Source organism: Microcebus murinus, chromosome 1 (assembly GCF_040939455.1).
Source record: "Microcebus murinus isolate Inina chromosome 1, M.murinus_Inina_mat1.0, whole genome shotgun sequence".
Lineage (NCBI taxonomy): Eukaryota > Metazoa > Chordata > Mammalia > Primates > Cheirogaleidae > Microcebus > Microcebus murinus.
In genome coordinates this window covers 107,172,505-107,187,258 of record NC_134104.1, presented here as the reverse complement: position 1 = coordinate 107,187,258, position 14,754 = coordinate 107,172,505, and the positions used below count along the sequence as shown (strand labels likewise).

The 14,754-nt window shown below is 37.6% G+C and overlaps 2 protein-coding genes across 9 annotated transcripts in view; one reads left to right on the top strand and one right to left on the bottom strand.

Moving 5' to 3' along the window:
- Window positions 1-14,754, top strand: part of MED12L (mediator complex subunit 12L) — a 317,206-nt gene that overhangs the window by 128,127 nt on the left and 174,325 nt on the right. The window lies entirely within an intron of this gene.
- P2RY14 (purinergic receptor P2Y14) overlaps window positions 1-14,754 on the bottom strand; it is a 46,637-nt gene that overhangs the window by 8,877 nt on the left and 23,006 nt on the right. The window contains exon 1 of one of the 4 annotated variants that reach the window (XM_012782879.3): window positions 10,233-10,492. The exons of 2 other annotated variants lie outside the window; for them this stretch is intronic. The gene's annotated coding sequence lies outside the window, so the exon portion shown is untranslated. Of the gene's footprint in view, window positions 1-9,664; window positions 10,138-10,232; window positions 10,493-14,754 lie in introns of those variants that run through there. One more of the 4 variants, XM_012782878.3, reaches the window with a different exon arrangement.

The following is a 14,754-nucleotide window of genomic DNA, read 5'->3' as shown; positions in this document are numbered from 1 at the left end:
TGGTGATTAAAACAAACAGCATTAACCTGTAGATGGTGGAGACTCTGCTGTGTGGAGAAACCCAGATCTGCTGCATTTGGTTTGGGTGCCACACACAGATCTCCTGGAGCCCCTGGCATGTGGAGGGCTTTGTGTGCTGCTGCTTCTCACCTCCAGCCAGTTTTCTTGTGCAATAGATGTGAGCTCTTGATCAGGCCTAACTAGCTTGATCCTGCTAACTTCTGGCCACTACAACTCATTGACTTTAACATCTAGGTCAGTTAGATCATCTAGGTCAGTCCTTTCAGTTAACATCTAGGTCTGTGACAAACATGCACTAATGTAACTTAAAATTAGATGGCTTCTGTGGTCACATACTTTAATTGGGAGGCCATGCTAACTTTTTTCACTTTAGAAATGTCTGCATTCTCTTTTTAGGCTGAATTGCAGGTGCCTAAGAACTTCCTCTTTCACCAAAGCATAAACTCAGCTCTGCTTTGTCTCCTCATCTTCCTATTCACAGACTCTAATACTTATGAGGATGAGAAATTTGAGTTTCTGACACAAATAAAGGCAGCTCTCATTCTCATACAACATTATATGTGAGCATGGGGGCCGAACCATTATGGACAGTGGACTGATTATGTCCAAACCTAGTCTTTACTTCTGATTGCATCTACTTCCCTCAAAACTCTCTTAGCAGAACTCGGAGTGAAGTGCAAGTCTGGCACATCCTGTGTGCCCAAGAACTCCGGTCTGTCTTCACTGTGTGATTATGCAAGTGTCTCGTGGAAGCTGCTGGTGGAGGGTGAAGTGTGTTACAGGCACCTTGTGATATCTGATGCAGGGTCCTACAGTCTTCTGAGTGCCAAACTTTGGGGGCCATGAAAATGGCCGCCCATCACTAGCTTCTACACTGGGAACTGCATCTGGATAGTCAGGATGGATTTGTGGTAGTTTTTCACCTGTAATCTTTGCAATATTCCAGGATTTCTCAACATTGGCATCGTTGACCTATTTGGGGGTTCCAGTTCTTTGTGGATGAGCTGTATTGTGCATTGTTGGATGTTTAGCAGCACCCCTGGCCTCTATCCTCTAGGTGCCGGCAGCACTCCATGAGTTATGACAACCAAAAATGTCCCCAGACATTTCTAGATTTTCTCAAATGGAGAACCACTGAAAGCGCTTTAATGGTAGGTGTGTTTGATATCATCTTGATACAGGAAAAAAGTTTAGCTCTCTTGTTGGGGCCAGACCGTTAACTGCATATTGAATAACTCATTAGCAATAAGGAATCCATACGCTAAGGTCTAGGAATGTGAAGTGGGCTTCACTTCTCAGTTGGAATAGTGGGCTGACAGTGCAGTATAGTGATTGAATGCATGTGTGTCATACATAGTGGGCCTTGGTTTAAAAGTATAGCTCGATTTCTTAATAGCAGTGATATTGTGATAGTTAGTAAGTGCCTCTGTGTATTCATTTTTAGGTCTCTAAAATGAGGGGGTAGTCAGAGCTACCTCATAGTGTTTCTGCAAGAATCAAATATATAGTACCTGGCAGTATGTGACACAGTTGGAACACTGGGGGTATAGGGAGTGACTCAGCTGACAATAGAAAAAGCAAATGCCTCTGGGACTGTCATCAGTTTCCCAGTACTTCCTATAGGTCAGGCATTCGCACAGTTTCTACTGCTTCTCATGTTTATTTGGGTTGATGTTCTGCACTGAAATGCAGGGCCGCACGGGCACAGTAGACCCTTTGCAGTGTGCTTGCACAAGGGACTGAAGGGGGTGAGCTTTACCCCTGAAGGCCCCTCTGTGGCAGTCACAGGAAGTGGCACTCAGTGGTAAGGAGTATACTGAAGTATGTGTATGAAGACCACAGCTTTTCAGCTCTTATTAGGCAATCCACACAAGCCTGATCTTTGATGAGAGTGGTACAAAGCTCTGAGTAACTTCTGACTTCAGAGTTTTGGGAACTGATTCCTTTCTCTGTCTGGAGCCAGGGTGAGCTGCCTGGATTGTTTTTCCAGCCTGCTCTTCTGCAGCATTGTTTTGGAATATGCAGCCCTATTCCCTGGGGCCAGCCAAGGAAATGCGTCTTTGACCTCTTTTTGCCTGACTGAGATGGTGTTTGCCTTTCTCAGTTAGGCAAGAAGTAAGTACTTAGATCTTCAGACCATCAGATGTAGACCATTAATGGATATCTCTTTGCCATGAGGATGGAGAACAGATTTCCATTTCTGAGAAAGCAACAGCTTTAACCGCTTAGCTAAATATCAGCCACCTGTATATTCAAGATTCTCGTTCATATAGCCGCAGGAAAAGAATATAAATATCCACAACTTTAAGTGGGAGTGGAAATACTGCTTAGAAGTGATTCCCATACACTTTTTAGTCCAAAGTGTTGTGTATTTCTGCTTGTTTTGCGTGTTGATCTCTGTTGTAGGGATCACTAACGTTTGATTTTTAATAAGATATATTGTGACAATAACTTAAGAACTGAGCAATTCTTAAATGAATTTGTATTATTAAACAGAGCATGTGAAAATGGAGCACCTATATTGATTTCAAATTTAGGACTTAAATGTGAACGGTGCCTTTTTTTTTTTTCCTTTTTATTCCACATGTTCTATTCTGCTGAAGAAAGGTGCCTTTTATGCAGCTTGAATATGATGCTCAAGGTGCATTTGAAATCAAAGACCTTTTTTTTTTTTTTTTCTAAATAAGTCCTAGGCCTGTAGTTTGGATCCATTTTTGAATGTATGTGGTTTTTTTAGACTGTTTCATTTGTGATTATTTCATCTTTCCAATAGATTTCAATAGGAATTAGTCAAGTATACTATGGAAAGCTAGTCTTGTCATGTCCTAGGGGAGCTATTAGATGCCATTTCTTTATTGTTTCAGATATAATGTCTGTATGTAAAAAAAAATATCCTTATGATAACTAGCACTCCTTTCTATTTGTACCAGTCACTGCAGTTTTATGCTCATGACGTCTTAGGCCATGCAAAACAGGCTGAAATCAGTTGTTTTACTCCATGCTTTTTTGTTTTTAATGCAGTTTAAAAGGAAACACCAGTTTCCTTTTCTAAACTCTGATCTTGCTCCATACATAATTGCGAGGCTACTTCTCCTCAAGCTATAAATCTGCTCTCAAAGTTCTTAATAAAATCAAAGTAAAAATATTTGTAGGTCTAATAGTAATGACACTCTAGCAGCTAAACTTGCCCAAGCCTTTTCCATTTAAAAAAGTTCCCTCCCCCTGGGGAAGTAGTGATTACCCAGAATTGGTAAGCTCTTGTTGTTTCTAAGTATCACTGTCCACTAAAAGGAACCAGCGCTCCTTGGAAAAATGACTGATTTCAAATCAGGTACAGCAAAACTATAAAGTGAGTTGAGACATCTTGCGGGCAGAATGCAAGAAAGTGCTCAGACCAATGGGGAAATGCAAAAATGGACAGGGAAGCTGACTTGAAGACACTTCTAGATTTGGGACAATTTGGGCATTAACCAGAATGATAGTAATAGATGAAAATACATTGGAAACCAAACCATATTCAGGAATTTATGGTGATATTAAAAATGCAGATTATAAAAAGGATGAAAATGAGAAAGTTCTTCTTTACAGACGAATGCCTGGTAAAGGTAGAAGGAACGGTAGAATTAGGAAGTCACCATTTTGCGACCTCAGTGTAACAGTTGATTCAGGCAACAATACTCAATGGCTGCCAAAGGCCACTGGGTGAAGGTTTGTAGAAGACGATTTTCCAGTCTGAAACAGATTCCCATGTCATTTAGAGTAATAAAGAAAAAAATTGTACCCCTTCAGCAGGGAGATCTGATGGTCACTGAATGATTAAACTTACCAAAAATGGGATAACCTGACTTAGTGTGCATCCTGACAGTTAGATGTACACAACATACCTATGCAGTCTGTGTCAAAAAAGCTAATTGCAGATGAACAGACAAACTTAGTATGTGGAATGTTCTATAAAACAATCAGTCTAGATTCTTTAAAAAAAAAAATCAATGTCATGGAAAACAAACATGATGGGATGGGAGGGGATAGTCCTAGATTAAAAGAGGCCAAAGAGAAATAATGTTATGAATGAGTCATGATTATTGACTGTGGAGTAGTATGAGAAATTGTTTTGGGACAAGTGTGTAAATCTGAATACAGATTCTATGTTAGAGGATATTACTGAATTAATATTAACCTTCCTTGGAATAGTAACGGTGTGGCTAAGCAGGAGAAATTCAGAGATGCGTGTTGAAGTATTTAGGAGGGAAGAGTCATGATTGCCTGCAACTTATTTTCAAAATGGTTCAGTACAAGAAAACAAAGTGTATGTTTTTGTGTATATAGAAACTTGTATATTCACATGCTTTTTGGCTGATATATTACATTTATATTACATGTGGTTCTCAGAATGGGGCCAGGAGAACTGTAGGATTTCTTGATAGCCTTTCCAGGACACTGTGAAATCAAACCCATTTTATAAGAATATTGAGATGTTATTTGCCCTTAATATTGTGTTCTGACATTTCACTAATGGTGCAGAAGCCATGGTGTTTTGGCAGGTGTCTTAGCACGAATCAAGGCAGTGTATTCAACTGTCCTGTAGATATTTTGTACCTTATTGCCGTGTAATTTTAGTTAAGCAAGAAAAGAAAAACCAATTTCACTTAAGAATGTCATTGATAAAGTGATAAAAATTATTAATTTTATTAAATCTTAACCCTTAAATGTGTGTCTTTTTATTATTTTAGCTTAAGAGCTGAAAGCATGTGACCAAGTAGGAATTACATATGAAGTATTTTTGCCACATATGATGATTGTTTAGTGGAAGGAACACTTGTGTGATTGAGTTGCAAGTTGAATTAGGTGCTTTTTCATAGGACACCATTTTTCTATAAAATGACTGATAAACTATTATATAATAATTCAGACTTGGGTATTTGGCAGCCATTTTCTCAAAACTGAATAAACTGAGAGACACTTGTCGACAAAAGTAAAATTCAAGCTTTCAAACTAAATGCAGAATTTTGGGAAACTTTTATCTGTCATCGTGAGCTTCATAGCTTTCTAGTACGGAGGCTGAGATCAGTGGCAATATTAATATGATTTTTTGATACTGTATGATAAAAAGTATCTATAGTTACAAAGTTCTGAATGAATGTATTTTTTCCAAATGACCAATGTATAATGTTATGAAATCAAGCATGGGTAAAAGATCCATTCAAAGATCAAGACAGAACAAAGGATTTTCATGTAACAAAGTATAAAGTAATAAAATATTCATTGATATGGTTTTAGATCCCACATTACAATCATGCTTTAAGAAACCACCACTTACTGAGTTTTGGTATGCTACCAAAGAAGAAAATCCAGAAGGCTATTAAATAGTTCTTTATTATTCATCTGTATGAGATTGGATATTCTTCAACATATTTTAACTAAAACAACATTTTGGAACAGATTGAATGTGGTAGTGGATATGAGAATACAGCTGTTTTCTCTAGGCCAGATGTCAAGGAGATTTGCAAAAATTTAGAATAATGAAAGTGTCCTCTATAAACTTTTTTTAAAGATATTTTTCACAAAAATTTTATTTATGTTAACATATCCTACTTTAAAATTTTCAAATTTTCACAATTTTAATTTCTAATATAGTAAATATGGGTAGATATAATATACACAAAAGCTCTTTGGGGTCCTTAGTAATTTTTTAGAGTGAAAGGGATCCTGAGACCAAAAATTTGAGAATTTCTAGCTAAAATATATTTAACTATGTTTTCTATTTTGTTAGTTTGCTTAACACCTCAGCCCTTAACCTATATGTATTGTACTAGACTATCCATAAGTATCAAAAAAGGATACCAGACTTTTATGAAGAGTAAATTCAAAATGTCCCAGACCCTCACTGTAAATTCTACAGATCACATAGCATTTGCTTCATCTTCTTGAGTTTTTTTTGGTAAGGTGGTTTATTTGTTTGGTTATACATCCACCTACCAACCAAAGGAATCAGGCAAATAATAATCCTTATGTCTTTCTCCTAGCTTTTTTTTTTCCTTCTTCTTGGTATGTAGCCACCACCTGTGGGGCTTGTGTTTCTTGCCACAGGACTCCAGGCTCCCCAACTGTCTGGCCCACTGTTCTGGCCAGGAAGGAGTGGCCTAATTGTTTAAAGTGCTCAATGGATGTGTGCTGCTAGATGCTGAGTACCTGTGTACTGGCACGATGCCCAGTTTTCTGTGGGATTGATAACAGGTGAATTGGGAGAAGTATCCATTTCCCCTTATTTTTGTGATTTTGTTATTTTTTTGGCCCTGAGTCTCAGATTACAACTCAAGCAATTTCCCATGGAGTTTTATTCTTGCCAGTGTTACCTCTAATTTAGTAAGTTACTAGCAGGGATGGGAAAGGAATTCCATTTTTATTGAATATCTGCATTCTTATTGAATATTTGCTATGTGCCAGGTACTGGCATGTCTTATTTAGTTTCTTAGCAGCTCTTTGGCTCTATTGTGATTCTTATTTTTATTTAGCAGGTAGTGGGGGCAGAGGAGAGTCAGAGATGTGAAAGAGCTAAAAAGCAAGACAAAAAGATATAGCTCAAGGTCATGGCCAATTCAGAGTCAGCTGTTTATCTGTAAAGCACCTCCTTTTTTTCCATCATGCCAGATTGCCTCTGTAAAAATCAGAGTCCCAATAATATTGACGATTTTATACAATGCAATTACTGCCATTGTTATGTAAACAGCCAGTCTAGGGGCCGAGTAGTCCTGCACAGTCTTGCATCTCCAACTTATGTATAAATCACTGTTTTTATTTGGCACACAGTCTTTTCCTTAGGACAGAGACAAGGGAGGGAAGGTGAAAGGGCAGTGGATTTGAGGCTAGGTGGCTTTTTCCTTTAAGTCCCATCCTTGGCCTTTATTAACTATGTGATCATATTGAGGTAGTTCTTGTCTAACCTCTCTGGACCCTAGTTTCCTAAAAGATGAAAGCAGGGGCAATACTAGTCACTTGGTTGCCAGAAACATACAATGAGATGACAGTATCTGCATAGAGGCTTTAAAAACGGAGGACTATAGCAGTGGGAGTGCAGTACTTGGAATTGTTAATTAGATGTCTTAGATCTCACTATCATATAAAAATTATATGAAATATCAATTAATAATGGTTTTCTTCTTACTCCTTGACTTCTGGGGTTGCCTTTTGAGACTGTATCTCTTTTCTTTTTTATTAGGTGGAGTCATAGAATTGTTGATATTTCTCTATTTTTTACTTCCCCAAATGGTGATTTCATATGGTTGATGCTAATACATTTAAAAGTTATTAGTAAAATTACACATGAATGATACAAATATATATGTGTTTGTTTCAGTACTAAAGGGAATATGGCAAAAAGGAAGTAAGCCTCCATTTCGTTACGTTTTTCAAAACTTTCACTCTGATTTTCTTTCTCAGCTGTCTTGATTTCATGTGTACATCCCTAGCCATCTATGACATGCTTTGAATTGAAGAAGCACTGAAGGCAGTGAGGCATCTCCATCTGACTGGGTGGGGCTGATGTGGAGGGTTGGTTAGAGCAGAAAGGGGCGTTACAAATGCTAGTCATTTTAATTATGCTAAGTGGGACATATATTTTTTCATTTTTCTCTTGTGTAAGTACTTTAAGGAGAGAATCCTGGCACGAAGGTTAGTAGATAGAAAAGTAAATGACAAGACTTAAGAGGTTGCATTTTCTCCATTTAGAAAGTCATTTATTGAGAAGAGCCGCAAAACAATATGGTATTGGCACAAAAACAGGAATATTGACCAGTGGAACAGATGTGAGAATCCTGATATAAAACCATCCTCATATAGCCATCTCATCTTTGACAAAGCAGACAAAAACATACGCTGGGGAAAAGAATCTCTCTTCAATAAATGGTGCTGGGAAAACTGGATAGCCACCTGTAGAAGGCTAAAACAGGACCCACACCTTTCACCTCTCACAAAAACCAACTCACGCTGGATAACAGACTTAAACCTAAGATATGAAACTATTAGAACTCTAGAGGAAAAAGTTGGAAACACTCTCCTAGACATCGGCCTGGGCAAAGAGTTTATGAAGAAGTCCCCAAAGGCAATCACAGCAGCAACAAAAATAAATAAATGGGACATGATCAAACTACAAAGCTTCTGCACAGCCAAAGAAATAGTCATGAAAGTAAACAGACAACCTACAGAATGGGAGAAAATTTTTGCATCCTATGCATCCGATAAGGGACTGATAACTAGAATATACTTAGAACTCATGAAAATTAGGAAGAAAAAATCAAATAACCCCATTAAAAAGTGGGCAAAGGACTTGAACAGAAATTTTTCTAAAGAAGACAGAAGCATGGCCAACAAACATATGAAGAAATGCTCAACATCTCTAATCATCAGGGAAATGCAAATCAAAACCACAATGAGATATCTCTTAACCCCAGTGAGAATGGCCTTTATCAAAAAATCTCCAAACAATAAATGCTGGCGTGGTTGCGGAGAGAGAGGAACACTCCTACACTGCTGGTGGGACTGCAAACTAGTTCAACCTCTGTGGAAAGCAATATGGAGATACCTTAAAGCGATACAAGTGAATCTACCATTTGATCCAGCAATCCCATTGCTGGGCATCTACCCAAATGATCCAGTGACACTCTACAAAAAAGATACCTGCACTCGAATGTTTATAGCAGCACAATTCATAATTGCAAGGCTGTGGAAACAGCCCAAGTGCCCATCAATCCAAGAATGGATTAATAAAATGTGGTATATGTATACCATGGAGTACTATTCAGCTCTAAGAAACAATGGTGATATAGCACATATTATATTTTCCTGGTTAGAGCTGGAACCCATACTACTAAGTGAAGTATCCCAAGAATGGAAAAACAAGCACCAGATATATTCTCCAGAAAACTGGTATTAACTGAGTAGCACCTAAGTGGACACATAGGTACTACAGTAATAGGGTATTGGGCAGGGGGGAGGGGGGTGGATATATACATACATAATGAGTGAGATGTGCACCATCTGGGGGATGGTCATGATGGAGACTCAGACTTTTGGGGGGAGGGAGGGAAATGGACATTTATTGAAACCTTAAAATCTGTACCCCCATAATATGCCAAAATAAAAAAAAAATTAAAAAAAAAAACATACTATAAATTTAGTGGTTTAAAAAAATTTTTCAGGGAGTGGGGCTGCCGTTGATAAGTTCTTCTCCAAATCTCTGCCTTCCCTTAGTTGCAATGTTCGTGTAATTTTTTTCAGAAGATGGGGCTCTTTAAATTTTTGGGTGGTGGAGGGCCTGGGAAATAAACTGGAATGGATTCTAAGCATGAATTAAGTTTGGAAAGTATTTATTATTAGTTTAGATTTTTGGAATTTACTATGCAATTTCTAGAAAAACAAACAATAGAATTTAACAAGTTATATTCCTTGTCCTTGCCATCCACAAATTAAAACGTTAAAACACTACGAATACTTGATATTTAAATGTTTGTTAAGTTTCAGAGGAAGAAATCAGAAGCTAAGAATAAAAGAAATGAAAATTGAAATCTAAGACATTCATTAAAAAACCAGCAACTATGAGACCTATTTAATTTCTATTTCTTTCCTTTGAAAATAAATTGTGACTCACCGTTAAATCCATACCAGTGATCCAGGCATTTAGCATTTCAGAGAAGACTTCACAGCTGCCTTGTATAAAGTATTTCACCTTTGGTTTCAGTTTTTGTGAGGTTGTGGCCTTTTGTGCTCTTAAACCAAACCTTCTGTTTTTTGTTTTTTTTTCTTCAACGTTTTAATTCTTTATTGGACTGTCTTTGCTCTGAGGATTACATACGTCATAACCCAGCTGTACTGGTCTGCTTTAACATTTAAATACTCGCTTTTAACTCATTATCCTCCTATCCACACCACTATTGTATTATAGGTTAGCAAATTTTTTCAAATAGGAATTTTCTAATGTATGATCCCCATGGAAGAAAATCATGGTATATCACATTTAAAAAGAATATTTACAGGGAAAAAGTCAACTGGACTTAGTTTATTCTTTGAACTTTGAAAAATCAAGTTTTGCATATAAATATGTTATTCCCTTCATTAAAAAGAAAAGAATTTAGGAGGTCAAGACCACAAAAAGTTATTTTACATTGGAAATACAAATATTCCTTTAACTCTACATTGGATGGAATTTTCTTACTTACCAATTTTTTCATCTCTTAGGGTCTCTCCAGACAAGAGAGGAGCAGCAACATCAGATATCAGCTGAGGATAGCATCTGATGTTGAGGGAAATAAATTTTGCTTTCTGCCTGAGCTGCTCGTGTTGACCAGTGGGAAACACTGCATTAGCTTTCAAACAAAAACATTTAAAGTGCTCTCTGAAATGTTGACATCTTGCCAACTGCTTGAATGTCAAGTACTACAGATGTCCAGTACTCGTTGGAGCTCAGTTGTAATAGATGCTTGTATAAGTTGGATCTGATTCGGATTTGCTTGGGGGGAACAGGTTACATGTTATCAAGGCCCAGTCAAACAGTAAATAGTTTGAAACTGGGTATAGAGGGAGAAAGAGACCAAGCAAGTGAGAGCTCTAGCCAGAGGGAGGATAGATTTTTCCCATGCCTGGTTGTGACCTTTTCCTGTGAGGCTATTCAAATAATAGCTTCTGTATTTATTGAGAAGTATTTTTAAGTTGTTATTCACATGGCTTCAGCTAACTCCTCGAAACTTGTTGGAACACAAAAACATTTGGGAGTACGACGTATATGCACATGTCCCAATTTCAGTACCAGGAGAGAAAGCAGATAGGCTGTGTAAAGAGGTGTTAGCCTGAGAGTGTTGACTGGTGCAGGGCAAGAAATTATTAGCTAGCAAATGAGTAGAGATGATGAAAGGACCCCAAGACAGTCTCCTCTGGAACTTGGCTGACTCACTTCTCTAGCTTATCACACTTTTGTTTCCCTGTTCTTGGGATGGACTTGATGCATGATCATGCCTCATCTACTTCAGCTTTTATCCTGACACATTCCCAACGTTGGATTTAGTGCTTTTGTTTCTCTAATTTTTCTTCAGGTTACCACCTTGACTTAAATCTGGTTTGAGAACAATCTGTGTCCTGGATTGTTATTTCACCCCAATTTCTGGATATTTCCTTCTTTAACAAATTATTCCTGGGGTTCTGTACTCTTAAATTATACTCTGGATTAGCATAATCATAATACATATCTCAGGAGGAAGGGTCTGAGTCTCCTGTGCTTGTGTCTGTTTTGCATTCATCCAGTTTTGGGCCTGTATCATTAGCTTTACCCATTTTACCAGTTTCTTCCCCTTTGTGTTAGAGAAGCATGCTTGTTATTAATCATGCTTGTTACCATTGTCACACAAAATAAAACCAAAACCCTCAAAAATTAAGATTAAAGGGGAAAAAAAACCCTCAGAATTCTCTCTTAACCTTAAGTCCCCTTTACCAGCAATCATCCAAACTATGTTATCCAAACTTATTGAAAAATGATGTGCATTTGCTGTCTCTACTTCCTCATTTACTCTGCAATCTGTTCTACTCTGAATTTTATCCTCAACACCTCTCTAAAAATGCCCAAAGACCTCTTCATCACCCACTGCTCAAACACCATGGACATTTTAAAAGTTATTTTTCTTTTTAAGGCAGTTTTTAAATTTTTTTAATTTACCATCTTAACTGTTTTTAAGTACACAGTTCAGTGGCATTAATTACATTGACATGATTGCACAACCATCACCACCATCCATCTCTGGAACTCTCTTTGAAGCCTCCAGTCCCTGGTAACTATCATTCTACTTTCTGTCTCTATGAATTTGACTACTGTAGGTACTTCATATAAGTGGAGTCACACAGTATTTGTTCTTTTTGACTGACTTATTTCACTTAGCATAATGTCTTTAAAGTTAGTCCATATTATAACATGTGTAAGAATTTTATTTCTTTTTAAGACTGAATAATATTCCATTGTATGTATATCACATTTTTGTTTATTCCTCTGCCCGTGGTTCCTTGGGTTACTTCTCCCTTTTGGCTATTGTGAATAATGCTGCTACGAGCGTGGGTATACAAATATCTGTTTAAGACCCTGCTTTCAATTCTCTTAGGTATATACCCAGAAGTGAAATTGCTAGATCATATGGTAATTCTATGTTTAATTTTTAAGGAACTGATTTACTGTTTTCTGTAGAGGCTGCACCATTTTACATTCCCACCAACAGTGCCCAAGGTTGCCAATTTCTCCATGTCCTTGCTAACGCTCGTTTCCTGTTTTTGTTTGCTTGGTCTTTTTTGGTAGTAGCCATCCTAAGGGGTATGAGGCATTAAGACAGCTCTTGATGATGAGTCACTCTCCTCGCTACTTTGGTGTACTGTTCTTGTCCCTCTCTGACACTGTTTCCTTCACAGTTAAGGGCTTGCCCTTCAATGTTCATGTTTCTTCTGTGGCTTTCATCCTGAGCTCCTGAACCCCATGCTCTTGCCTTTCTCTTCCCTTTCCCTGTCCTCATGGCACTTATGGCACCTCTGCTGGCCTTTTGCATCACTCCTGCATTTCTGTACACTGTTGTCCCTTGTTCTTTCTATCCAGGTGTTCCTTGGGTTCATCCAAATCAATGCCTGTGCCTCCCTTCCTGCCTCCTTCCCCCCTCCCCCTCTCTTTGCAATAACACTGTCTACCCATCACCCAAGCTGTTAATATAAACCATCAATCACCATTCATATCCAGTCAATCACCAAAGCCTGGTGATTTTTTTAAAACCTGCATATTTCTTGACTGTTCTTCCCACCAAACCCCAGGTCATTTTTTGCCTATGTTCCTTGCCTTTGGTCTGCTTCCCACCCAGAGCCTGTCCTCCAGTCACCCATGAGAGGGGTCCCCCTAAAACGCAAGCAGAGCTATGTCTGTTTTGTTGATCTCTGTCACCTGCAAAAGCAGTTGGTGCTGTTTAATGCAGCACCCCGTGCTCTGTGCTTTGACGCTTCTCATCTTCTGCCACTGTTTGCCTTGAACTTTATAATACAGCAATGCTGACCTGTTTTGAACTCTGAGTTTCTGTGGTTCTTGCCTCTTGCTTGGGCTCAAGCCTTTCCCTCGGCCTAGAACTCTGGAATAATTTTTTTCTTCTTTTACCTGGCTTGTCCTGAATTTGAACTGCATTACTAAAATTTCGGCCATTTGTGTACTCACCTCTAAATCTTTATTATATATATCCACATACCACCTACTCTATTTAAATCTGACTTTTGTGTACATGGATTTACCTTAAAAATTAAATGTTTAGTCTCATCTTGAGCAAACAAAGCTTTGAAGTCACAGATTTTGTGATTATTTTATCTTTTAATGCATATTGAAATAATTACATAGCTGTGTAACAAATTTGTCTGTATTCTATTTATTCTGAGTATTTCTTATCCCTGTATTTCAGATATAGTTGGCCTACCCTTCCTCTGGGAGCTCATTTCTGACCATCTATTCCCTCCCTCCCCCTGCTGGATAAACTCACCCTCTTCTCTATTACTGTAAAATACCATGCATGTCTCTATCTATCTATTCTTCTGTTCATCTATTCATCCATCCAAACAACTAATAATTTATTAGTCACCTTCTGTATGCTATTATAGATACTTATAGGGATCCTGAGGTACAACCATGAGTAGTACTTAATTTGCTGGTTTTTAGTTGTCTACCATTTGTTTCTCCCAACTAGATTGTGAGCTGTTGGGGACCAGGGCAATAGCTTAGTCGATTTAGCATCTTCATTGCCTACCATTTTTACTCATGGAATAACAGAATACAAAAGTAAAGGCATGTTGATTTCTGAATTTTCTTCCAAATTTTATTTATGATACTTGTGTTTTTCATAAATGATACTTCTAAACATTCATAAGTGATACATCTAAACATTCATAAAGGCCAGAGGAAAAATATGTTCATTTTTATTTTTGAAATTTTGTGACCTATGATATATGAATAAATTGTCTTTTATATTCAGTTTGATATGCAGAAATAGGTTTGTTTATATGTAATTCACTAATTGCTAGAACTTGTCCAAATACAAAGAAAACCTTGAATATGTATATTTCAACCAAAATCAATGTTTGGGGCTGTGTGGATTAACTTATTTTATTTATTTAAAACAATGATTTCAATGTTGAAAGCAGCTAGTACTACATTAGAATGACATAGGAAAAAATATTTTTAAGGGGATTTTTTAAAGGGAATTTGTCCATTTTTAATGGTATGTTACATTTTGTAAGCCGAAGGGAGAACTGATAGTCTCTCAAACCAAAACCCTTAAGTCTTTTGAGTTCAACACTCTTGGGGGATTATAAGTAAAAAAGTATTGACTGAATCCACTAGCACCACCCCACTAAGGACTTGGGGATACAAGAACCCTGTATAATGTATCTGGGATTTAAGTGCCTGTACCAAGCAAAATAGACCAGTTTAAACACGGAGAGTATATGCCTACAAAGTAGTTCATTTAAGAAGAACACCTCTTTTTACTGTATTTAACTTGATCACATCTGTAGTTGTGTATTGTGCCAGAAACCACTGAACTGTCCCAGGAGGCTCCTGGCCCCCCTCCAACTTGTGATGGAGCAGCAGCAGCATAAGACATATTTGTTTTTTGGTTTTTTTTTCCACCTGGTTCTTAAAAGTGTGCAAAGATGTACTTTTTGATGTGGCTTAGATCATATCCA